Source organism: Chionomys nivalis, chromosome 4, assembly GCF_950005125.1.
Source record: "Chionomys nivalis chromosome 4, mChiNiv1.1, whole genome shotgun sequence".
NCBI classification, from domain to species: domain Eukaryota; kingdom Metazoa; phylum Chordata; class Mammalia; order Rodentia; family Cricetidae; genus Chionomys; species Chionomys nivalis.
In genome coordinates this window covers 85,040,954-85,068,878 of record NC_080089.1, presented here as the reverse complement: position 1 = coordinate 85,068,878, position 27,925 = coordinate 85,040,954, and the positions used below count along the sequence as shown (strand labels likewise).

Here is a 27,925-nt window from a genome sequence, read left to right as displayed (position 1 = left end):
TTTCTCATACTCCCCACGATGGCTGGTAAATTGGAGCTGACAGTAAACCTTCTTTTACCTGTTTGTCACCCTAAGGCACAGTCCTTGTCTGCCCTCGCTGCTCTGTCAATCACTGGAGCTAGAATCCTCCCAAACTGCTGGGAACTGAGTGCCAGCTCCAAATCTCTGCTCTGTCATCTGTGATCTCCTGGTATTTCCAGATGCTGAAATCAATCTGTGTAAGGGCGGGCAGACACAAGATAGGCACACATGCCTCTAACTGTGACAGGGTTGTGAGGCAAACCCAGAGGTGTTGACAGCAGGCCATGAAGGTTTTTCTGAGAGGCAGCAGAAAGAACATCAATGCGTCTATGAAGCCAGTGTAGACGCAGCCATGAAGGAGGCCTTACCCTCCAAACTGAATTTCAGACATCACTGGAAAGAACAAAGACGCCCTTCAGGCCTTATCTGGGTTTATGGTCCAGAACACGGGCCAAACCTTTCCCATTTGTTTTGAAAAACATCCCAAATCTCACTAACCTAAGCACTTGGTGCACTGTGCAGGAAATAAAACAGTTCTTTAAAGTAATTTTGAAAGAAATCAGTTTGATTGTCAAAAATGATGAGATGAGAAAAAGGTTTTGAAAGAAAATGACACACCTTGAATATAATTCTAAAAATTATTAAATATTATTGGGGAGAAACAGAATAAAGAAAGGAAATCCTAGCATCACCTAGAAATGTGTTTGACCTTAGACCCTGCATTAGGTACTACCTTCTGAAGCCCAGCCAGATACCAGAAATACAGGCACCATCTCTCAAACAACTCCTTAGTCATGTACCATCTTATGAATTGAGGCCAGATTCCCAGAAATACGTAGTTTTAATTCCATTCTAGCACTAATTTTTAGAGACAAAAATTAAACCAATGTGAATTTTGTTTTGTTTTTTTGTTTGTTTTTTGGTTTTTCGAGACAGGATTTCTTTGTAGCTTTGGAGTCTGTTCTGGAACTAGCTCTTGTAGACCAGGCTGGTCTCGAACTCACAGATTTCGGCCTGCCTCTGCCTCTCAAATGCTGGAATTAAAGGCATGCACCACCACCGCCTGGTTCCAATGTACATTTTTTTTTTTTTTTTTTTTTTTGGTTTTTCGAGACAGGGTTTCTCTGTGGTTTTGGAACCTGTCCTGGAACTAGCTCTTATAGACCGGGCTGGTCTCAAACTCACAGAGATCTGCCTGCCTCCGCCTCCCAAGTGCTGGGATTAAAGGCGTGCGCCACCGCTGCCTGGCTTCCAATGTGCATTTTTAAATCCCTACTTTGGAGCTATCAATGCCTTTCTCTCTTGGGCTTTCTTTCTTCTGTCTTATCATAGAACTAAGTACCATGTCACCAGTACTTTATACTTGTCCATCTAGAAAAAAGGTTCACCAGAGGAATAGAACATATATATGTATATATACACATATATACACGTATATACATACATATATACGTGTATATATATATACACATATATACATATATATGAGACATTTTAAATTGGCTTACACAATACTGTCTGCACAGTGAAGGCAATCCGGCCAAACCAAAGAAACATTCTTTCCTCTACCTCCTTTATCTGTTGACCACATTTAGGGTACCTCTCCCCACTTCAGATAACCTGATCAAGAAAACCCCTCACAGGTGTGCCTAGCAGCTTGCCTCTTAGTTGATTTTTGATCTAGTCTCACCAAGACTAACCTTCTCAGCCCACTAACCAGGAGAGCAGCCTAAAGGAGTGTGTGGCTCACAGGACGAAGGATGGATGCAATCATCAGAGCTTCACAGTTGGGTGACTGGAAGTCTGTTTCTATGCATTAAATTTCTAAGGCCACACTGTGTACAACAGATATCAGGCCAATAAAAATATCTTCAATGCCAATTTTAGGAAAAGGAATGTCAGAGTGCTTCCCATTGCTTTATGAAATATATTTTCTTTTTTATTTTGCGTCATTTTGTCATTTAAAAAATTGATGTGTTTGATTGTTTTGCTTGCATGTGTGTCTGGGAACCATATGTGCAATGCTTTAGAAGGATCATGCATTAGACTCTTGGGACTGGAGTTATAAATGGTTGTGAGCTATCATAGGTCCTGGGAACTGAACCCGGATCCTCTGGAAGAGCATTCAGTACTCTTAACCACTGAGCCATCTCTATAGACTCCATTGTTTTGCTTTGGGTGTGTGGCATTTGTGGCCATTTGCATGTTTGCATGTGGATGTACTCACTTATATGTGTGCATGTGGAGACTAAAGGTCAACGCCCAGTGTTTTCCTCTATGAGTCTCTCCTGTTTCAGCTAGCATAGTTGACCAGGAAGGCCTTAGGATTGGCCTGTCTCCATCCTGCCTCAGAATGAGTTACTGTTGCTTCTTACCACACTCGGGTTTTTAATCTGTGATGGAGACCTGGACTAGGGTTTGCATGCTTGGCAGCCAACACTTTACTTACTTAGCTAACTCCACAGCCCGGATTTATTTCTTCAAATAAAGACAAAAAGCTGCCTAGTATTATAAGATATTCTTCATCCAAATACATGCCTTTGAGCCTGTTGAAAATAGAAAAATGAAATATCAACTGTATTAGTTTTCAATACTGGGTCAAAATACTTAAGACAGTCAACATAAAAGGGAGAAAGGTTTATGCTTAACTCATAGTCTTGGCCTGTTACCTGGGCCTGCTGCATGGAGCCTGGAGTGAGGCAGTGCATCATGGGAAGTGCTTGCAAGGTATGCAGGCCCTTTATAACCATAACTACTCTCTTCATGGTGGCTGGGAAAACAGTGAGGCAGAGGAGAGCCTGGTGTTCCAGCACCCTTCCCAAGGACACACCCTCAATAGCCCAGCTAAAGGTTCCACCGTGCCGTAGTGCCACAGTCTGAGGACCAACTCTTTAACACATGGACCTCGGGGGGACCTGTAAGATCCAGACTGTAGTGTCCACCCTATTGATAAGTGACACATTTCATTCCAGACAGGAAAGGAGGGCTCTAGGGGTCTAAGTGTTGCTAAGAAAATTAATGCTGCTATTTAGCATTGAACATATTGTTGAGACTCTTCATCTTATCCAATTACCTTGATTAGAGTAAGCCAGATAATAAGATATTTCTTTTTATTAAATTCACATTACCCAGAAAAGAGCTTCAGTGTTAACATTTTGTCCTTGGTCAAGAAGAATGACATTGCCCAAATTTTCTTTAGCTTTTTATATTGCTTTCTCTCTCTCTTCTATCTATTCAACCAAGTACAAGTGGCTTGAGATATATATATATATAACCTTATTTTATTGCCTTTAGTGCCTGGCACAAGTCCATTGCATAAAATAGTCCCTAGGAGCTGGGCAATTCAATATAATTCCATAATTGATGCTGTGCCACACAGTAGCCTGAGGGCCTATTTAATTAGTGCCAGTGTGAAGGCTAGGAAGGATGTGGTGTCAATAAAATAGGATGCAGCGGCTGACCTAGGCATGTCAGTGTGGTTCCTTTTCCTCCTCCCTCCAAAGTCATTGTCCCAAGTCTCTTCCATACTGACGGTCACAGTGGCGGACTGCATGCCTCGCTGCTACTCTCCAACCAAAGGATTCAAGGTGATAAAGTTGTTAGTGGGGAGGCAATGAAGTGACCTTTTGAAAATAGCTACCCTGAGTCTCCCCCATCTGTGGAAAACATCAAGGCAGGGGTGGAATCGTGAACATTTGAAGATGTGGGAGGCCTTGGAATTCTCTAGAATCTAGGTACCAAAAATAAGTGTCCTAGAAATGTACTTTTGGGTCCCAGTTGGTACTGAATGGCCCAGAGCCTGCAGATAAGCAAGATGCCCAAAACACCCTACACACAGTAAACTTTGTAATCAATCATATCCTGTGTTATATGTGCCACCCAGTTAGCAATACCCAAACAGAACCTGTCAGTGACTTGATTGACTGTCAAAAACAATGGCATCAAAGTCCACGGTGACATTAGAAAAATCAGCACTTTTGGCATTAGTACAATATTGACCAGTAACCAATGAGAAGCCTGGTTATATTACAATACGTGGAAGTATAATTAACTCCATAGTTTGTGGATACTTCTAAGCAATGCCATAGAAACTGCTTAGTAAATGCCTGCATGAAACAGAGAGAAAAGCTACTTTTGTTCATGAGTTTGTTACTTTGTTTTGTTTTTGCTAAGTGAATCGAATCCATGTAACCAATTAAGCCATGTAAAGGTATTTACCACATGGTAAGGTTTCTAAAAACATTGCTTCTTTCATCTTTGGAATTTCTGGTTGATTAGAAAAGCTCCTTGAGCCATTTTTTTATTCTAATTACTCATTAATAAAAGTCAGAACAGGTGCTACATGGAGAAAACAAGAAAATATTTTAAAGAATAAAAATTATACCTCTACCCCCATTAAAGCATAACCAACATGTTTACTTCCTCCTAACTTTTATGTGATTGAAATAATCCTGTGTCTATCGTTCAGCATGCCCTTTTATTTTAAACCATGACAAAACATTGTGTCATGTTATTTCCTGAAATATTAATCATAATTTCATATGATCATACTAGATAACCATTATGTAATTAGGCCTTTTATAGTCAAAACATTTGTGATTGCCCAATATTTCACTAGAGACTGTAAAATACTTAACCATCCCTTTATCATTAGACAACTAGTAAATCTAACTATGCAAATAAAGTGAAGAAATATTCATATTTGGGTTAAAAGAACACTTAATAGAGCCTGAGTTCCAGCTTGGTAGGACCAATGGTCTTAACACAGATGCACAGACCCTTAAAGTACTTACTAATTTGAGTAAAGAAAATAAAATCCCATGGTCTGCATAGGAAATTCAAAACTTATGATATTTATTCTTCTGTAAAGAATCAACTTTAAAGTTCTCATTTAACTACTGACATTCATGAGCTTTATAAACGGATTCAGACTATAGATATTGTCTGTAAAAGAGTCTATGTTAAAATTCCCGCCTCCTCCCCGGCTTCCCATTTCCCTCCTCCTCCCCCCACTCCTCTTCCCCTCCCCCCACTCCATTCAGGACTGGGACTGAATAAGCATGGGATAAAAAACGGACTCTCCGAACATGACGGACAATGAGGGCTGATGAAAAGCCAAGGGCAATGGCACTGGGTTTGGATTCTACTGCATGTACTGGCTTTGTGGGAGCCTAGCCTGTTTGGATGCTCACCTTCCTGGACCTGGATGGAGTGGGAAGGACCTTGGACTTCCCACAGGGCAGGGAATCTGGACTGCTCTTCAGACTCGAGAGGGAGGGGGAATGGAGTGGGGGGAGGGGGAGAGGAGTGGGGATAGGGGGAGCGGAGTGGGGGGAGGGGGAGCGGAGTGGGGGGAGGGGGAGAGGAGTGGGGGAGGGGGAGGGAAATGGGAAGCCAGGGAGGAGGCGGGAATCTTTTCAACAAAATAAATAAATAAATAAATCATTAAAAACATAAAAAAATAAATAAAAGCAGAACTTCATAGTGATTGCAACAGTATTCTGAGGCTTGACTCTCTTTTTACTCACACAAAGCAAATTCCATTGCTCTGTGACAATCACCAAATCAGGAAGCAGTAGATACATTATTATCTTAAAATTTGGGAAGGACAGGTCTTTCATAGTCACAGGAATTCCCCGGTTTAGAAGTTAACTTTCTACAAATAAAAAGATTCTACTTTAAACTCTATATCAAGTGGATCCCTTATCCCCAAAGGCTTGGAACTTCATGATCTCGTTGCTGTTTCTCCAAGTTTTACAATGTACCTTCAAGGACCCCTTTTGAGGATTCAAACGTAATTAACTTTTACTGGAATTTACTTTATTAAAACTCTTCCACATTAGAAAGTTTTGATGATCAGCAGAGTTGCTATGATGGAAGCTGTTCTTTAGCCAGCTGTTTGGTGAAGAATCTGATGGGAGCAGTGTCTATCTACATTGTCCTTTCATTCTTAAATATCGGTTTTTTATTTCAGCTGCCATTCTGATGTCTTACCCTACCTACCCTGTATCACTGTTAATCCTAAAACTCAACAAATCCTAAACAAATACAAAAGAGAAGCAACACAGCATAGAGAACTCTTTAGGAGGCAGGCCAAGTAGGAATTTCTAAAGAGAATAACCCAAGTCGTGGACTTTCAAATTTGGGAGAGATATTTGACTACGTTTATTTCAAACCTTTAAGCCCCTCTGCAGTATCCCCAATGGGTTATCTATCTCATCTGGAAAAACAGGTCCAACTCTAAAGACTTCATGATCTTCATGACAGAACATAGTATTAAAGTATATTATATATGACCTCAGCTCTTATAATCCTATCTTCTAGCTTTGTGTGACATCAAGTGAGCAGGGCAGCTGGATTTACACAAGTCTATTAGGTCTTCTATAAGACAGCACTAAAAGTCTCTGAAGATAACTATGCTATTTGCGCCTCAGGTTGCCTTTCTCTTTCCCAGCTAAACTCAGTCTTCAACTTGATTCCATCACCCTTTTCTGAATGCATTCCGATTTGCCCATATCTTTTTTTCAAACGTGGCTCCTTGAACAAAATGTTCACACTTTTGTCTTTGGCGTGTTTCCATAGTTCCATGTGGATTTTTAAATTTTTAGCCCATTGAATATCTTCAAAAGTTTATATAAAATGGATATACTAGATAGTACTAATGCTTAGTGCATGTTAGTTTTTACAATGAATGCTTATTTTTTAAAATAAATTTATAGAAATATAGGTATAAATGATTTCATTTAGAAATCTCCATTACTATTGCCAATGTATGTTCAAAATCATAGGAAATCAAGTACCAGCTAGGTTTTGCCTAACCCTTCAAGAATGATGATGATGGGCAAACTCTCAGCATTTAAGAACGCCTACCTCCCTCAGATCAAAGAATCAGCACTGCAACTGTAGGACTTAACTTCTTCATGTTAAAAGGTAAAGAGCAGCTACACTTTCCTTCTATTTTTATGCCACATATCTGCTAATGCCACACACACATCTGTTATAATTTGCTTTAAATTACCATTCCTAAGTAATTTCCTCGAATTCTTCTTTCTTCTTCCAGGTAGAATAAACAACATCTGTGTTCCAGGTGTCTTGTACGTGTAGGGGAGCGGGAAGAACGTAGACCACTTGCTACTTTGCTTCATGACCGTGATGGACATGCTTTTCTCTCACCTAGACTGTGAGGTGTGCAGGGAAGTATGTGAGAATCTTCATTTTCTTACCATTGATGCCTACAAGTATGCTTAAATAAAGAGGTGGGGGTATGAAAACAGAAAAGCATGCATTGTTTCATATCTATAGTGATACTGCAATTGCAGTGGCATCTTGTTCCTAATTGAGCTGTAGTTCATCAATTATCAATGTGAATTTTTAAAGTGTTTAACAGTGTGATTATAACCCCTTATTATTTCCAGGGTACTGGTTCTAAGATTCCTCACAAGAGATTAGACGTCTATGTTATGACAGGAATCCTAATATATTTTCTGTGTCATGAAAGGAAAAGACATCCCTGGGGATTTTCTGTCATATGAATTTTTTTATCTATTTAGACTTTCCAAAGTTTCCTTGGCTATCCCATGGACTCTGATCTTTATTCTACCCAGGTAGTCCTGTAGAGTAAGAAGAGAAGCTTCCCCACTCTCAAGTTCAACAGTTTCTCAATATTGCTCAGAGTTGGCAAATTTTCTCAGGAGAGCTGTGGATAGTTCGGAAAGTAGAACTGACTGTTACTTTATTTGATTCATTGGGTGTTGCCAGTTGTTATGTTTTGAATGAAAATAGCTTTCTGGTAAGTGTTGTCAGGAGACAGATTTTCCTATAGTCATGAAGGTATGTTTGAAATTATCTTGAGACTACAGCAGGATTTTTTTCATAGTAAATAATGAAACTGTCTATTTTGGTTGTTTCTAAAGACAGATCTCTTTCCACTTATCCTAGGGTATTTCTGCCTTCAGAAAACTTCTCTTACTTCTCTAGTTTGGTAATTCTTATAATCTTCATTGACCTGTTTAAAATCAATTTCAGTAGAGCTAGAAGCACGACATTTCAGGTGCATTCAACTAGAACCCAGCGATCTTATCGCTCACTGAAGCCAACTCCTGCCTCAGACATTGTGTGATAACAGAATAAAACCATCAGTGCTTCAGATTCAAAATAGTTTTATGAACTTAAAACTTGGAATGAAAAGTCTGAAATGACCACATGTGAAAAATAATCCCATCCTATCCAGGGCTAATCCTAGGCACAGGGAGCACAGGAGCACAAAACCCTTTCGCCTTCCCTTTGACATTCCTAGTTATTTTCCTAGTGTTGTGGGCATTTCTTAGCTAAATGTGTCCACAAAACTTGAAATAAGCAAGCTGTCAGGGTATTTTCCTCTAGTGTTCCATAGCCAAAATGTTTAGTGTGACCCCCCTCAATAAACAGAATCTAATATAGAGTTCTATTTTTAAGTTTCTGTGCCTTTAGAGAAATGGACGCCTAACTGATCCAGTAATCTCTTACTTCTGGAAGCAACACTGAAAAAAAAGTAAGCATTTTGTAACTAAGAAATTGGACGACATTCCAACCCTGAAACAAGAAATCGTGGTATGAGAAAGCCAGTGTTGCGTCTGGTTCCTTAATGCAGCATCTTTTTTTCCACACCAAGCTGACAACTTTACCCCAGTGTGAAGTCTATCCTTCCGCTTTAATGTGTCAGCAAATACCGTGTACAGAGCCTATGCTCTCGAGTTAATTATCAACTTCTACTTTGTTCATACAGTGTATGAAATCTCTGCCACTTTTGTTAAAAATCTAATAAAAACAAGCCTGCAAAATATATAGCTATTTCTGCAATCAAACAGTAATGCTAATAAATGAGGAATTAAAACCTTCATGCATGTAAAGAGCCAGATTTATTGTGATATTAGCCATCTACATTACATAGTAATTTATTTTAATGCAGGCATCAAACAAAACACTGAAACAACACAGTGAATAATGCATATGTGGTCATTTTAGAAATGTGTGTGTGTGTGTGTGTGTGTTGAGGATATGGCACTGCGGAAGAGTATTTGTCTAGCAAGCATGAAGTCCTGGATTTTATTTTCAGCACTGAAAATATTATGCATATAACTATGGAGTGAAAATAATGGAAAATGTTTAAGTCACATATTGCAACAATGGTGAAATTTTGCTCTAGGACAATAGAGCAAACTCAGCTGCATACTAACAGAAGTCTCAGATGGTTTTTATACTGTAATCGGTGACATTTCAGTCTTCAGAATCATCCAGTCTAGAAAGAATGACACAAAGGAGCATTATCTAATGCACCTGAAATGTTAATGCACTTGTGATAAAATGTCTGCTTTTAGCACAGCTCGCATGGAATGAGGCCGACCACTGCTCAGCAGCAGGTGTCGGGTATAAATACACATTCAGAAGCGTGCATTTGGCCTCTCCCTCGGTCATCCTGCTCTTCAGATTAGAATAACGAGTACACTTGGTTATTTGGTGCTGCTGTGAAATCTATCCTCGCCCCTTATTTTAAGTGGAGGGGATGTCCACTCTTAGATGACATCGCTGTTAGAGGAAAAAGCCGCATTCATTTGGTAATGTTGCGTTTAGAATTCTTTGCCTGGAATATCATCTTCTAGTTAAAGCACAGCTAACAACACATCTTGTACTTTATGTTTTGACAAGTTACTTATTCACTCCTGGAATCCGGCATCCACTCCTAAACAGGCTCTGTGCTTGCTTTTATGCTTCCTAGTCCATTTACAAAAGACACTCTTTAATTTTCAAGGTTTGAGAAATGATATATGCCAGATAACAAAATGGACATGTTCTCATTTGATTCAATTCAAAGAATCAGATTATCATTTTATAAGCTATACTGCCAAACTACATAGCTAACGACTGATCTAACTCAGTGATTTAATACTGCACAACAATTCCAGGTAACTTCTGGTTAGCAAGCTCTGAGCATCAGCAGGACCACATTAGATCTGCTAGTCCCACAGCACCTAGGACTGAGCCTGGGGATAGCAGGCTACCAAGAGTAATTTTGGGTTTGTGGCTGCGGGTACCGAATGGCCTGATCAGCCGGACCACAGCAGTAGAGGCTGTTTTGGGACTCATGAGAATCTTCACTGACCTATAAAAGACAGAATTCTAGAGTTTGACCTCAGATTAGAGGCAAACATTAGAGACCACCCTTTAATCTGCCTTTTAGAGTCACAGAAAGGTCTCTTCTTACACTGATATGGTGAGTCAGGTTGGCTTGTGACAGCACTTTCGCTTCTGGTAAAACTATTCAGATTACCCTACATGCACAAACACGCGCATTTCCAACCCCAGAGACTGAAAAGGTCATCACACTATTGTGTTCATCAAAATGACATTTATATATCTGTTTTTAATAAGACAGGAAAACACTTTTAGTTCAAACAGCATGGAACGATTAGGAGAGTATATAATCGCAGTCATGTTTGAATCAGTAGGAAGAAATACTGCACGGAAAGATAGCAAAATAAGAACTGAATTTTTCTAGGTACTACAACAGCTGATACTTTTCTTATTTCTAATATCGCCTCCCTCCCTCCCTCCCTCCCTCCCTCCCTCCCTCCCTCCCTCCCTCCCTCCCTCCCTCCCATACCTTTCTTGTTTTAGTGCCTGTGGCTGAACCCAAGGTTTTACACACGCTGAACTTAACATACCCTACCATAGAGCTACAGCTTCCTCCAGAAACAATTACTTTATAATATGCACTTACCGTTCGACTTTCTTGTAACTCTAAATTTAAAAATAACAAACTATTACAATTTTGTGTTTTAAATACCTTTTATATTTAGAGTGCTATAAAATTACTATTTTTTTTGTTGCTTCTAGTAACTCATCAAATCACTTCTTGCAGCTTAAGATCTATATTTTTATCAGTGACCAGACTGAGAAAATAATTCTATCTGTATCAATGTGTGCTCTGTAATTAAATGCTGGACATAGAAGAGGTCTGTACTAAAATTGTACACACAGACCACACACACACACGACGCGAAGATACTTAAACATGTAGATATTAACCATTTCTTAGTGTGGATCCTTTGTAAGGAAAAAAATCACAAAACTGGATTTTATTATTATTTTTAGAAAAGGAACAGTCAGCTGAGGCTGCTGAATGTTTTGGTTCTTGAAGTTAGAAATAGTGACTAAGTTTGGAACAGGTTCCCTTTGCTTGGGAAACTCCTCAGAATGGAAATTGTTTTTTGGATCTGTTTAGTTTTGAAATAGCATCTCACTATGTAGCCCTGAGTGTCCTGGAATTTGCCATGTAGACAAAGTTGGTCTAGAACTCACAGAGATCCTCCTGCCTCTGTTTCAGCCTTGGCTTCCTAAGTGTTGATTGATTAAAGATCCAGCCCAGAATGGAAGTTTTAATGGCAGAAAGGTTCCCACCATTGTTCCTGGAGAAAACTGGGTGTCCACAAACCCACACAGCTATGAAGAGAACCATCTTCTGTTGCAGAAATTGCATTTTTAGGTAGACTGTACCTTTGCGGAGTTTGAAAGTTGCACGTGTTCTCAGAACATGGGCAAATACCAAATGTCAGTGCTTTCCCATATCTGAAAACATAGGAAATGCGTTTTCATTCACTGAGATTAAATTACCTGTCTGGTTTATGATCCATGCCCTGCTTCTATTATAAACATTGTCCCCATAAATACTACTGCAGTAAGACTTAGCAGGCCTTGTCCTTGGGGAAGAAGAGGAAGAAGAGAAGTTTATGAGATATGGGGCTAAAGAAGTGGGGGGCATTAAGTGGAAGGTGAAGGATGCTTTTTCTTTAGCTGGACTAGTGAGTACCCTGGCCTCCAGAAACACAGGGACCTGTATGGAGCTGGGAAGTGCCTCTCTAATGATTTGAATGAGAACATTCCCATTGGACCAGATATTTGAATGCCTTGTCTCCAGTTGGTGATGCTATTTGGAGCAGTTTAGGAGGGGTTTTGCTGGAGGAAGTATGCCACTGGGAGTGGGTTTTGAGAGTAAAAAGACTCCCTTACTTTCAGTTTGCTCATCACTTTGTGCTGGCAGTTATGGATGTGAGCTCTCAGCTTCCTGTTCCTGCTAGCAGGCTTCCTGCCATGATGGATTCTGTATACCTCTAGAGCCATAAGGCAAAATAAAACTTTTCGTTGCTTGCTGTAGTCATAGTTTTTTATGATAGCAAGAGAAAAGCAAGTAATACAACCCCTTAAAGGTAAGTTGTGGAGGTTACAGAACTTATCATCTCCCAACCATTCAAAATGCATTGTGCTCCCCGATTGTGCTGAGACATGGAAGGGCCAAGAGGGCCAAGAGGCCAAGCATCCAGGCTTAGAACAAACTAGTCCGGTATGAAGAGTGGCATGATTCACTAGAAATGACAAAGACGACTTGGAGAGTCCCGGAATGAGCTGGCCACTCTGATGACGTAGAGGAGGGTGGATGCATTCCCCAGTGACTCCCGGGGATATTTATAAGAGGTGATCTAAAGAAAAGTATATTTTAGGTTTAAACAGTTCAAGCAATTAGGAGTCACCCGTTATAACGACAGACAGGGAGGGGAGCAGACTCCAGTCCTTCTGACTTCTCTTTAAAGGAGGCAGCTGGGAGCCCTAAAATTGCTGCAGTTTTTTATATTTGGGAGGAAGGTGACATACCAGGAAGTTGAATGAATGAGACAGAGTCCTGTGTCTAATTGGCTTTTTCCCTCTTTCCCCAGAGACTATGGCTCAAGACAAGATGTCTAGATCCTCCACTTAAGGCTGAAGGCTGTGCTGTAAATGGAGTGCAGTTACCCATGTAAACCCATAGCCATGCAAGGGACACCGAGGCAAAGACCTCTTAACAGCTAGACTCTAAGCCAGCAGTTCTCAACCTGTGGATTACAACCATCGGAAAACAAATTTCCAATGGTCTTAGAAACTGAGGTACCATTCAGTTGCAAAATTAAAGTTATGAAGTAGCAACGAAAATAATTTTTTTTTTTTTGATTTTCGAGACAGGGTTTCTCCGTAGCTTTTTGGTTCCTGTCCTGGAACTAGCTCTTCTAGACCAGGCTGGCCTCGAACTCACAGAGATCCTCCTGCCTCTGCTTCCCAAGTGTGGGATTAAAGGCGTGCGCCACCACCGCCCAGCCAACAAAAATAATTTTATTGCTGGGGGTCACAACAACATGAGGATCTCTATTAGAAAGTCTCACTCAGCATTAGGAAGGTTGAGAACCACTACTCTAAACTGAGGGGCTGGAAGCTGGGAACCCTGCTGAGCAGGGTGTCCAGTGAGAAGGCAAGAGCAGGTGAAAGGGCAGAGAACACTGAGGCTGGACTGGGGCAGAGGGGATAGCTTCACTGGGCAGAGTGCGGTGAGGGTGAATACAGCTCTGTTCCCACAGGTTGGGTCATTTCCTTGGCAATTGTCACAACTGTTTGACCACCAGTGACATTAACTATCCTGATGGGTGGCAGTTCTTGGTATGTTAGTCTATGGGGCTCCAAAGTCATACACGGCAGGAAGGTAGCTCTCCTCCACCAAACACAAAAATGGCGCCACGGAAGCAAGTCTTCTGAAAAATGTTTCTCTCCTGGTTTAGTAAGGAGCTCACGGGTGAAGCAGTTGGAGAATATAATTGCTTCCTCATCTGTGAAGTCTGGAGCTCCACTTCCTCTGAGGGGAAGGAGGATTCTTCCAGATGGAAAGCGCCTCATGGTGTGTCACTATAGCACTGTCCCTCCCTAATTGTTTCCAGGAAAATTCATACTTTTAGAGATTGGGGCTCTCTGAGCACAGTTTGAGGCCTTCAATTTCTGAAACTTTCATAACGTTCAATCATGATGCAGTTGGTTACCATGCAGAACTTATATGATAATATTGATTGATAGTGGTTGGTTTTCTCTATTTAAAAAAGTACTAGAATATGTCCCTCAACCAAAGAATGGCTAAAGAAAATGTGGTCCATTTACACAATGGAGTATTCTCAGCTTTTAAAAACAATGGCATCATGAAATTTGCAGGCAGATGGATGGGACTAGAAAAAAGTCATCCCAAGTGAGGCAACCCAGACCCAGAAAGAGAAACATGGTATATACTCACTTAGAAGTGGATATGAACTATAAATTAAAAGATAACATTGCTACAGTTCAAAAACTCAGAGAGGCTAAGCAACGAGGGCTTAAGGGGGAACCCAAGGATAAGTAGGATAGATCTCACCAGTGGACCGGAGCAGGTGTGGTTGGAAACAGGAGGGATGGAGATGGGTGTAGAAAACACTGGGAGAAGCAACTAGAATTGGGAGGCATTTCCAGGGCGAGGTGGAAACCTAATGCAATGGAAGCTCCATGGAATTTACGAGAGTAATCCTAGCAAAGACTCCTAGTAACGACAGACATAGGCGCTGAACCAACCATGCTCTGCAACCAGACAAGACCTCAAGTAGATTGGGACACCAACCCAGCCTTAATATCTTCGACCTCAAGTTGGTCCTGCCTGAATGCCATTCTGGGATCAGAGCCTAGCAGAGTCATCATCAGAGAGACCAGAGAGACTTCATTTAGCAACTGATGGGAGCAGATGCAGAATACCAGTCAAACAGTAGACAGAGCTCAGGAAGCCCTGTGGAGGAGTGGGAGGAAGGATCGCAGGAGCCAGAGGGGTCAGGGACACTGCTCACAGAATCAGATGACCAGGATTCATGGGCACTCGCAGAGATCAGGGATTCTGTAGGAGACTGACTTAGGTCCTCTGTATATATATTATGGCTGAGTAGTTTGGTGTTCTTGTGGGATTCCTGACAATGGGGGTGGGTGCTGTCTCTGACTCTTTTGCCTAGTTTTGGGACCCTTTCCTCCTAGTAGGTTGCCTTGTTCAGCCTTGGTGTGACGGTATGTGCCTGGTCTTACTGTGGTTTGGTAGGCCATGTTTGGTTGATGTCCTGGGAGACCTGATCTTTTCTGAAGAGAGAAAGAGACAGGGTGAGTCTGGGGGAAAGGGGAGGCAGGGAAGGAGAAACTGAAAGGGAAGGAGGAAGGGGAAACTTTGGTCAGCATATAATGCATGAGAGAAGACTTAAAAGGCAAAAGAGTCCTAGCTGGAATGGAGATGGCTTGGCAGTTACGAGCACTTGCCACTCCTGCAGAGGACCCAGGTTTAGTTCCCAGCACCTCACTTGGTGTCTTACAACGGTCTGTAACTAAAGTTCCAGCATGACCTATCACCCTCTTCTGGCTTCCATGGTGATTGCATACACATGGTGCACATGCGTCCTGTGAGATCAAAACAGGAAAAGTTTATCTTGCAGGCGAAGAGTTCTGTTCGCAGTTAATAATCAGCTCCTGCGTGTGCTATGTTTGCTTGACCTATCTGTACCGGAAGTGCTTGATCCCATGTGGGCAGGAAATATGTCAAGATATATGTTTGCTCCTGATTGGACCTGATGGGAAATACAGTGGCCTTGTGGGGTTTCCCGTTTAAGCCTCTGCAAAGCATGACATGTGGCTATTTTCTGGGAGTTCAAAGATGAACCTGACCTTTTTTTTTCAGAATCAAATCCTATAAGGAAGATAATACGTAATGGTCCAAAAGTCTAAGAAACAGGAATTGTGAGTCATATATGTTCTTAAACATAGCATATATGATTTCAAGATGGAAAAGTGTTTGGTACAAATAAAACACACAGATTTTTCTATTGTTAAGGATAAGGTGGGCCAGAAAAGTTGCATTTGAGAGCAGAAACGCATAGCCAGTTTCCATAGCAACTATAGTGTCCTGACTCATACTAGGTCAGTTGTGAGTGAAAAGGACTTTCAAGATCCGGCAGTTGCCACCATGGCCTGGTGTGTTACGCTGCCATAGATCCAATGAGGGCTGCTGTGGCACACTGAAAACTCCTGACGCCCATCTACAGTAACGCATGGGGCTGTGGAGAATGGCTGGCACCAAGCTTTTAAAAGCCGGAGGGGAGGGACTAAGGGTCTGAAATGCCACTGGCAATGCATTCTGCTGAGGATTTGTATTTAATCTTTTAGTTAAAGAGCGTCCCTGAAGGTTTTGCACAGGTGGGTGAGCAGAGTTCTTTCAGAGTGTGGCAGCAGGATCTGGGTGCAGGTGGGCACAGCAGTGCGGTGGCAGGAGCTGGGTGCAGGTGGGCACAGCAGTGTGGCGGGAAGGATCATTCACAAAAAGCTAGGGCTTCAGGAGTGTCCCCACTTACCAACCCATTAACAGATCAGCTGTCCCTTAAAGCACTTGCGGATACTGGAGAAAGACAGTGGTGCTAATTGTCTACTGTTGTTCTTAAAGTCTTCCCCAAGGTGCACACCCCATTTCCATTCACAGATCACAATTACCAGACCACACCTGACTTCAAAGAGGGACATTTCCACCACAGGTCCAGAAGAGAAGAAAACCAGAATGTGTGGGGAGGAATCCTCACAACCGCATTGCCCAGCCTACAATCCTCACCTCTGAGACTTAACTCTGCTCTGCCTCCATTTACTAGAAAATTCTATTGACATTTAAGAACTTTAAGCCTTTATAACTTAACTGGATCGAATATTAAGTCTATAAAGAAAGAACACTTTAGATTTGTGCTTTTCCAACCTAATCAAAAGCATTCTCTCTTTGTAGCCCTGCAGCCTGCCACATTTGGAGTTGACTTTATTCATTTAGCAGATATTGAGAATGAGGGAAGTGTCAAGTATTAGGCTTGTAGAAATGAACAAGGTTGGCATTGGACAACAGCTCCATTGTCATGGAGCTTACAGTCTGCCAGGAAAAAAGAAAAATGTAATAAATCATTGCAAACCATTAATTACTAATGATTGAAAAAAAGGAGTGGATGACAGCTAAGTTGTACAATGAGACCATCAGAGTCCTGTGGTGGAGGGATCAGCTAGTGGAGAAATGGCTGATCTGGAGAATGAAGGCAAAGAAAAGTACTCTTAAAACACCAATCAAAAAATAAATAAATAAAAACAACCGAAAGACCAATAAGACAAACTATCCGTGCTCGTGGAACTGAGTCCATTACAGCTAAGTAGAATAATCAAAAGAAAGAGACAGGGTCCTGGAGACCTGGCCCTTGAAGGTGAGACCACAGCAATCACCCACCACCACAGAAGAAATTAAGGTGCTCGTAGGCTCCACTAAAGCCACAAAAGTGGAGGATTTTAAAGAGAGCAATGATATCATCACATAGGCATGTGTGGACTATTCTATAAGAATTCTACAACAATCAGCATCAATGTCTTGTACACGAGAGGCTCAGTCTTTCACCTGCTGTCAGACTTCTCAGGACACACTGTGGCCCACTCCGAAATGGCACCCGCCTTCCACACACCTGTAGATCCTCCCCTCTTTGGTCACGGCCTTTGTCACTTGGGTCTTTAAGGGAGAGAGGATTTATTTGAGCTCGCAGTTCAAGTCACAGTCCATCACAGTGGGAAAGTAAAGAGACTGGGAATTTGAAGCAGATATTCACATTATGTCCACAGTCAGAAGAAGGCAGAAACAAATGCATACACTCAAGCGCCCTGTTTGCTCTCTCCGCTTTTCTACAACCCAGAAGCCCCTGCCTAGGGCTAGGTCTTCCTGTTTCAGTTCACATGACTAAGATAGTCCCACAGACATTCTCAGAGTCTCATCTTAATCTAGGCAGTGGCTTGCAGGTGTGCTCGGAGGTTTGCCTCCTGGTGTCCAGTTGGCCTTTGACACTTTCTAACATCTTAGGTAATTAGTAGTTTATTGTCTGTCTTCTGTTGCTAGACTATATAGAACATGGGATACTTTTTCGTAAAAAGCTGGTGACAGGTAGGTGTTCAACAGATTATCTGTTGAATAAAAGAGTCACATCATTATCTCAAGCTGCACTGGAAGATGGTTTATCAATCCATGGTTGCAATTTAATATAGTCAGCTCAGAATAATTGCTTCCCAACAGCGTGGTTCCCTAGACGAAGCACACAACATGCTTCAATACCCAAACATGAAAACTGCTCCTGGGCAGAAACACATCATTAGCTTATTCAAAGCTTATGAGAAAGTGTTTGAGTCAATGAACTATCAAACTTTGAGCAAACTTTAGGAAGGGAAGATTATGAAACTTGGTCAGGATCATGAGTCACAAAACAGCGTAGCTATTTAACAGTATTGCTACAGGTACCCATTAGAATGTCCTACTGTGTTAGAATTATAGTGTTTGCACAACACAGCAGCCATTAGCCCTTCAAATATATCTTGAGAGAATATTTTTGTAGCCTTGGAGGTATTTTAAGAACTAATGTGTAATTGGCAAGTTGCTACTTGTGACAATGTCTAGAATTCCTTGGAGAAAGGCAACTTGGTTGGTTAAAAGGTATTGGACATTTCCTGTTTTATTTCTCTGTTCCTATGACCTCAATCAACTGTTACTGACTTATTTCAGAAATTAAATTTTCTAGAAAAATAAATTCCTATTGCCAATATTATGACCCATGATTCCCAATTAAATTCATTTATTAGATATTGATTATATTTTCAGTATGTGCTCACTACTGGTCCATTGATTTATCTGATCACTTTTCAAATACTTTTTCATCTACTGAAGGGAGGCAGTACAAGAACAGACAAAATTGGAGAAATTCGTGGTCAAGAAATTGTTATATGCAAACTATTAAAAAGGCTTAAGGAAAGACATTTGAATGATTATATAAAGAAATATTCAGTTGATGGTATTGTTAAAACTTGGTTTTGCTATAAGGTTAAAAGCAAGAAGAATCAGTGACAGTAACCCCTCTGTGTATTAAATATATATAGATACATTATGTCAAATATAAATTCCCAAACAATCTTTCTGCTTTAATCATATGCTCAGCACTATAAAGAAGTATACTTCTGCATCTATTAATAGTCTCTCTGGAATGCCTGAAGACAGTTTACACATGGAACTACAGAGTGTGATAATGAGACTAAAATAAGAGCAAGTTCCTTCTGACCACGATTTCTTTCCTCTGTCTGCATGGTACTGTATTCACATTTGCATTACAGTAGTCTACTGCACATCAGGACGAGGCCTGTACTAAATGGGTGATATTTAATTAAGAATGACTTTTAATCCTGGCTCTAGATTTCCTCTTACCAGCACTCCTACCAACGTTGGAATTCTAACCCCCACCTTCTCTGCTAACTAGGCTCTGCTTCTCCTGGGCAGACTTGCCCGGCCCCTTGTTGCCTGTATGAGTCTCTGCTTGCCACAACAGTGAGCACCAAGCATTTTCTGGCTCACTGAATGTTATCTTTATATGTGCAGTTCAGGCTCGGGTGCCTGTACCTTGAACCCAGAGGTAAGCTGTGGTCTGTGTGCCCTCCCTTCTTTCCCCATCTTTCTGAAGATGAACCTAAGTGCCAGAGTACATGCTTTTAGAAACAGTTAAAGTAGCCTAAGCCGCCTGAACTTGTTCATTATAAAAATACAGATGTCCCTTTCCTCGCTGCCCCGGGACAGGTCCATACGGCGTTGTTCTTGGTTCCCGATGTAACTTAAAGGGAAACTTACACGATGTCCGGAGCCCTTGATGTCCTGCAGATGAAGGAGGAGGATGTCCTCAAATTCCTCGCTGCAGGCACCCACTTAGGTGGCACCAACCTCGACTTTCAGATGGAGCAGTACATCTACAAAAGGAAAAGTGATGGCATCTACATCATCAACCTGAAGAGGACCTGGGAGAAGCTGCTGCTTGCAGCTCGGGCTATTGTTGCCATCGAGAACCCTGCTGATGTCAGCGTCCATCTCCTCCAGGAACACTGGGCAGCGAGCCGTGCTGAAGTTTGCTGCCGCCACTGGAGCCACTCCGATTGCTGGCCGTTTCACCCCAGGGACCTTCACTAACCAGATCCAGGCAGCCTTCAGGGAGCCACAGCTTCTAGTGGTGACCGATCCTAGGGCTGACAACCAGCCCCTCACAGAGGCGTCTTACGTGAACCTGCCCACCATTGCCCTGTGTAACACAGACTCACCTCTGCGCTACGTGGACATCGCCATCCCATGCAACAACAAGGGAGCTCACTCAGTGGGCCTGATGTGGTGGATGCTGGCCCGGGAAGTATTCCGCATGCGTGGCACTATCTCCCGTGAGCACTCATGGGAGGTTATGCCTGATCTTTACTTCTACAGAGACCCAGAGATTGAGAAGGAAGAACAGGCTGCTGCTGAGAAGGCTGTGACCAAGGAGGAGTTTCAGGGCGAATGGACTGCACCAGCTCCTGAGTTCACTGCTGCTCAGCCAGAGGTGGCTGACTGGTCTGAGGGGGTGCAGGTGCCCTCGGTGCCCATCCAGCAGTTCCCTACTGAAGACTGGAGTGCCCAGCCAACCACTGAGGATTGGTCAGCAGCTCCCACAGCGCAGGCCACCGAGTGGGTTGGAGCCACCACTGAGTGGTCCTGAGCTCCTCTGCAGACACCTGAGCAAAGGGAAAAAAGGTGGAAGGAAAATAAAGTTCCTACAAGCTGTCAAAAAAAAAAAATACAGATGTGTTACAATAAACTTCCACAAGTGTAAGAAATTGCACTAGCCCAAGAGATCTCTAGTATTATAAAGGAAACTCAGATTATTTTATTTCCCAAATAATTCTGCTGATTGCTGTCTTCTGAAAAATCCCACCTTGGATAAAATCTGTTGGAAGGAGCACATCTCCAGTGTTCCGACTTCAGAGAATCCTGTCTGGCAGCCCCCATTAGCCCTACCTAATCAGGACTTTTGTACACTTCATAGGACTAAAGCCACAGTACAGTGTACCAATAGATACTGTTGCTTACTGTGTCAAAGAGGCCTTACGGAAACTGGCAACGTCTAGATATGATGAGGTATGTGTTCCAGAGGACTGTGCCCAACTTTCCAGGTGTTGGTGACACTCAGAGCTTACTGGTGTCACTCACTTCCTGCCTCTGAGAACTCTCTGGCAGTGAGTCAATCTCTCAACTGGCCAATTTCCCTTCATTAAAATGATTGCCCATAAACGCAGCATGCAGCAACTAAGCTACAGCAGCTGAGGGTGACCACGTGGAGACCTCCATAGTGGCCAGTTGAAGTTCAGACAACTACAGCAAGGGAGAAACACAAGAGATGGTGTCATGAGTTACTGATACCCAGTAAGTGGCAAGGCTCTGGGAAGATTCCAGCCTCTGAAAGATGGTGTACTTTTGCAGATGTAATCATCATTAAAAGCTTACAGGCAAGAGCCTGCGCATCTGAAACAGGTCGCAGACAGAATCAACCACATAGACCAATTACAGTTGGAAAAAAGCCAAAGAATATTTATATACACAGTTCAGAATGGGCTATAGCTCCTTACCAGGGACCGTGCTATGATGACTATCAATAATAAATCCAAGGACAAAGGACAGAGAGCAGCAATAAATCAAGCAGATACCAAGGAAAGTTTCTCACCAGCTACCATCTGGCTAAGGACTGAAGCTCTCTCCAGAATGTCAGAAGTACAGACAGCAGTATTTCTAGTAGCGGTACATGAATATATTCAAAACTTGGTGAGCTAGTCACACGAGATCCTTTGACATCGTTAGGAAATTTCTTGCATTAACACTACATTTTTCAAGTTTGGAAAGATGGTTCAGTGGTTAAGCACACAGATTGATCTTGCTAGAGGACCAGCGTTCAGTTCCTAGCACCCACATGGTGGCTCACAAATGCCTCTAACTCCAGTTTCAGGAGATCCAATGCCCTCTTCTGGCCTCTATGTGCACTTCTTGCAGATAGTGCACATGTAAATACACAGAAAATGAAAAGCAAATATTTATAAAAAACTAATCAATTTACTTGTTCGAGCAATACTTCATTATTTTTGGCCATGGATTGGAAACTAGGGTTTTCTTGCAGTGTCATGTTCATTCTGTCTTATCAGCTGAATCTGAGTGAACAACCTGACAGGGACTGCAGGATAAAGTCAGTAATAAAGGAAACAAATTGGCTGTCTCTTTGTATCTACCAGATGGAAGGGATGATCCATTCATTAAGGGCACTGAGTCTTTACATTGAATGCAAATCTCTATTAAGAGCAATCTAACTGTAAGCATCTAATGCAGAGGCACAGATCATGCCAGGGAACATCTTACGTTATATTCACTTTGAGTCATTCACCATGAAAATACAATCAATGCAGTTTTAGGCTCTGAAGACAGACACTCACTAGTCGAGTCAACAAACAGCTAAATTTTGAAAAGCTCAACAGCCAACTTGCTCTTTTTTGTTTCTCTTGGGAAGATCACTGGCACTATTATTTTAACCTATTTTCCTACTTTAAAATGACAATGTGATCCTTAGCTGAGAGAGTAGCTCTCAAAACCAACATTTTAAAAGCAAGAAAATTCATATTTTGTTTCATTGTGCCTTGGGAGGGGCTAACTTGGAGACTTTCTAATATGTGGCTGGAATAAACATTTGAATAAACCATACACACAGAGTCTGCTAATTTTTTGAAGCTCGCACAACAATGCTCTGTCCTTAACAGGACTCCTGAATGTCTGAAGCTTAAGTTTTTGGACAAAAGAAAATACCCAAGGCAAATAAAAGAGAAATTCAATATTGTTAAGTGCATTATACTTTGGAAAGAGTTAGAGCCGCCCTTGTTCCAGCCAAAATTAGTTTAAGCAGCAACATTGTATTCCATGCTCATTTCGTTGTATAGAACATCAAACAACTTAAACTTTCCATTTCTCCTTAATTTTCTTTTCACTAGACAAAAGGAAACAGTTTGTTGTAAAAATGTAAGAAAGAAACAGATACAGTACAGAGACAGACAGACAAACAGACAGACAGAACAGGACTATTCTCCCAACAAAACTAATGTCATCTTTGTCATCTCAGCTGTGCCCACTTGCAACCTATCATCATAGCTGGATTTGTGGACTTTTGGACACAACTCAGTAGGAGAAAGGAGGGTCACAAGACCCTCACTTGAGTATCTAGACATTCTTCTGAACCAGTTGTATGTTTTCTACCCAATTTCATGTGGTCTCAGGGAGGGGCTAGAGCACACAGGTAGGAAAGGACTAGAGGGGGCTCCATCTATGCAACTGTGGTAGAGTCATCATCTTTGGTGGGTGGAGATCTTCCAGTGTGGTTGCTGTAAGCTCATCCATGCTCTTGGTCAAAATCCCTCACATGCATTGCTTTGTAAGTAAACCTAGTAAACTCGTTTGTTTCCCAGCGAGAACTTTGGTGGACTCGTACCTTGGTCTTATGGACCTTAGGAGAAGGGGTAGACACTTTTTACATCTTTCCCAGGGAAGAAATTTAGCAACAGTGTGACAAGAAATACGTGAATGAATTCATACATATACATACATACGGGGGAGGGGAGGGTTCTTGCATGAGAGCTTCTTGAGCTGACCAGTAACGTGTATTCTAGTGACACAAATTGAGGAAGTGAGCTCTTCTCACACTCAGCTGTGGTGTTCTGGAGATGTGCAATGATAAATACATGCACTTTCTCTATAGCTATTCAGAGAGGTCAAGATCATTCCTCTGAAGCAGTGCAGACTGTCAATTATACCACAGCCACATAAATAGCAAAAAACAAAGGAAATGAGCAAACAAGAGGAACTCCTCATAAGACACCCAGTGGAATGTGCGTGAGCTCTCACCTGCTCTTGCCTGGAGTTCTTATACTGGCAGGGTCATATTGTCTTGAGTCAGAAAAGCATCTTCTTTGAAAATGTCTGATGTGGGATTCCTCTCTGTATGCTGTGAGTACTATGGGTTAATAAAGAAACTGTCTTGGGCCTGCGCAGGGAATAGAGGTAGGTGGGGAAAACTAAACTGAATGCTGGGAGAAAGAAGGAGGAGTGAGAGAGAAGCCATGGAGCACCTGCCGGAAACAGATGCCAGATGGAACTTTACCCAGTAAACCACAGCCACATGGCAAATACACAGATTAAGAGAGATGGGTTAGAGTAATATGTAAGAGTTAGCCAATAAGAAGCTAGCAGTGTTTTAAATAATATAGTTTCTGTGTGATTATTTTGGTTCTGAGCTGCCAGGTGGCTGGGAAACAAACAAGTGGTCTCCTTGCAACACATGTCCTTCCCAATATCTCTTCAAATTTGAAAAGGAAAGTAAGCTCCCTGTTTACTTACAGCAGCATTGCTGTGCACGGGGACTTCCAATGCTGTGCACAGGGACTTCCATTGCTGTGCACAGGGACTTCCATTGCTGTGCACGGGGACTTCCATTGCTGTGCACAGGGACTTCCATTGCTGTGCACAGGGACTTCCATTGCTGTGCATGGATACTTCCATTGCTGTGCACAGGGACTTCTGTTGCTGTGCACGGGGACTTTCATAAACTATGTGTTTTCTTCTAGGTTCCTGAGAATATTGGGAACTCAGGCCTCTTCACAATATTGCTAAAATAAACCTCATCTCACTGCTCAAGTACGATGAAAATTCTTAGTTTGTATTTCAGCTTAGAAATAACCCTAGCAGAACATTATATCAACTAGAGAACTGTATAAACTCAGAGCTCAGAATAAAATAAAACATTTACCAAGACAATAAAGCAAACTAGCTCATCAACAATTACTGACAGTGTACTAATAATCACACAGGCTCTGTAGGCATTTTATCCTGAAAATATTTTATTTATCTTATGTATGTGGGTATTTACCTGCATGTGTCTGTGCACCATGTGTATGCCTGGTACCCACAGATGCCAGAGGAGAGTGTCAGGTCCCCTGGGACTAGAGTTATAGACCATTGTATGATGTCATGTGGATGAACCCTTGGTACTATGGAAGAGCAGCCAGTACTCTTAACCACCGAGTCATCTTTAGCCCCTGTAGGCATATTATAATTTGACACTATCTATGGTCCTTTGAGGCAAATGTTATGACCACACCCATTCCACAGAAAAGGCTGCAGAACTCGCCTGAAGCTGCACAGCACCTAAGGACCAATGTCAGGGGTGTGGATTGATGATCGTACAGCCTAAGAGATCAGCTACATTCACTCATAACTTTAAAAATGGATCTTTTCTTACTGAATAATTAGTTTTATGAGGATATGGGAGCTATATTGCTACTGTAACTCCTTTTTTAGCTGCAGTGGTGCTGAGTAATGGACAGTAGATCCAGCTGAACAGCTGGGTTTGGGATGGCTCTGCGATCTTCTCACTATGCAAGATGGGGAAGCACTTCAACTCAGCCTTAAATTTCCTCCTGTATGAAAAGACGGGACTAATGAGAAGATTTAAGAAAGATTGGAGAATTGTGGACAGCTAGATGTAAAATATTATAGAAGTTTTTTGTGTGAAAGACAATATTATAACTGATGGGCACAATCCAATGTGTTATTTCAGTCCAAATACTTTTGCAGAGGATGATAATTTTGGGATGGTTCTCAATGAATCTTATGTGACTCACTAACTCATGTCTCTTAGGGTACTGGTATCACAAAGGTCAATTTTTTATGTCACCATAGTACTTGGTCACCCAGGAATAGTAAAATCCCTTCTCAACTCTTCCTTGAATCTGGGCTATCTCTACCTTGTTCTCCCTCTCTCCTCTTTCTCTCTCTCTCCCTCTCTCCCCTCTCTCTCTCTCTCCCTCTCCCTCTCTCCCCCCTCTCTCTCTCTCTCTCTCTCTCTCTCTCTCTCTCTCTCTCTTTCTTCTCTCTCTCTGTGTCTGTCGATCTGTCTTTCCATCTCTCTTCTCTCCTCTCCTCTGTCTCTGTCTCTTCCCCCGTGTGTTTGCACACACATGTGTGCATGTGTTGCCTATACATGTATGTATGAAGCAGGTGGAGATTGGAGATAGACATCAGGTACCTTCCTCAGTCATTCTCCACCTTATTTTTTGAGACAAGACAGCTCACTAAACCTAGATATACAGGATGGCCAACTGGAGGCATTCATATGTCCCTTGAAATCCCTTCCATGTTCTTACTCTACCCTGTCCCCACCAGTGCTGGGGTTACAGACACTGCCAGACCTGGGTCTTTATATGAGTACTAGGGATTTAAACATAGAGCTTTAAGCTTGAATGGCAATAACATCTCTCCAGTCATTCTACCTTGCTTTTGATCAATACGTCATACTAATGCTAGGTGGTCAGGCCACAAGAAACTCTCCAGTTTCCACCTATGCTTTTTGAGACCTTTAGCCTGGGGATGTGTAACCACCACGCTAGACTACTCCTCTAAGACCAGCCAATCTCATTGACATGTCCGGTGTCGGTGTCTCCAGCTGGGCTCTCACCCATCAGCCTTCCAGCTGTCAGACGTGGGGACACGTGATCCATTAAGGACAGCGCAACAGAGAACTCTGTGGAATGCAGCTCCAACTGCCACTTGATGGCAATGACATGAAAGAGTTCAAAAGAGAAAATCGACAAAATCTTGTTAGCTCTCAGAACTGTGAGACAGAATTAAAATGCTGTTTTAACCCTCAAAGCTTGTTACAACACATACAAGACACTCATACTAGATTTAAAATGGGGAATCAAAATGAAAATATTCTATTTATTTGTTTCATGCTATGTGCCTATAAAATGTACACAGTACTTTGAATATGCTACTCCCTAGGGGGAGTCCATTTCGCACCTGAATTTTGAGCGATGAACTTGAATTTGAATGAGCAATGAATTTATTGAACAATAAACATGTTTGTCTTGGCTTGGAGCACAGCATTTCATTACCTTTCTTCTTAACTAACTTGAATGGTTTTATGGATAAAGGGTTACACTTCCATAGGGCAATTTAGTTGTGTGAATCTCCAACCTTACTGATATTCTACGGAACATACAATTTTTCTTGCCACGCTACAATGCTCATGTTTTATGGTCTCTTTCATTTGTCATCTTATAAAAAAGAAACAGTAGTTTCCTCTGTGCATGACAGAATGTGTGTTTTGTTCTTGATTTCTTCTGTGTCTAGGTGAGATGTCTTGTTTGTGTGTGGAATTAGATACACAGCAATTATTTTTCATCCCATGCTTTATTCTACTGGGACAGAAAAGCATCTCTGGCATGAAATCACCCTACAGTGTTATTTAAGAATGGTATACTTCGGGGCTGGAGAGACGGCTCAGAGGTTAAGGGCATTGCCTGCTCTTTCAAAGGTCCTGAGTTCAATTCCCAGCAACCACATGGTGGCTCACAACCACCTGTAATGGGGTCTGGTGCCCTCTTCTGGCCTGCAGTCATACACACAAACAGAATATTGCATACATAATAAATAAATATATATATAAAAAGAATGGTATACTTCTGGTGGAAAGATACGAATGTCCCAGCTTCAGCTCAGGTTGTGCCTGAGCAAATCAGGCCTACAACTTTATTGCTCTTTATTTCCTGTATATTTGTCGTATCATATAAACAGACAATGATCTTAATGACGTTCCCACCTGTGTCAACAGAGACTGTAAGCCCTGGTCTATGCAGTACTGTGAACTGAACTCAGGTCTAGTGCCACACTAGGCAAGCACTCTGCCAGTTGAGTGGCATCCCCATCCTTCACTCATGATTATTAATACTTTAGGTTTCCTATATTCAATCTGCTACTCAAAAGAGAAGTTGTATTAAGTCAGAGACAGAAACAAACTCTGTATAGTAGCATATATGTATAAATATATTTTCTCAATAAAAATGTATATATACACATTAAAATTGTGGTGTCTATTGTGCTTACCCTCATTTATAACTACCAAGAAAGACCCAAGGATTTTTAACTCGTAAAAATATCAAATATATTCTCATTCTTGCTTAAGATTTATTGAATATTTTTATTCAGAGAAAACATGTTGACAACGAATTATTTTTTACTCAATTCATTTCTTTGTTTTAGTTAATTTTCTTTATTCTTTAATATAGAACATATTCATGGGTGGACTTCTCAATG

The 27,925-nt window shown here is 41.7% G+C and overlaps 1 pseudogene; it reads left to right on the top strand.

Moving 5' to 3' along the window:
- The first annotated feature begins 19,527 nt into the window (after positions 1-19,527).
- Positions 19,528-20,529, top strand: LOC130873104 (40S ribosomal protein SA-like; annotated as a pseudogene).
- Positions 20,530-27,925: the final 7,396 nt, after the last annotated feature.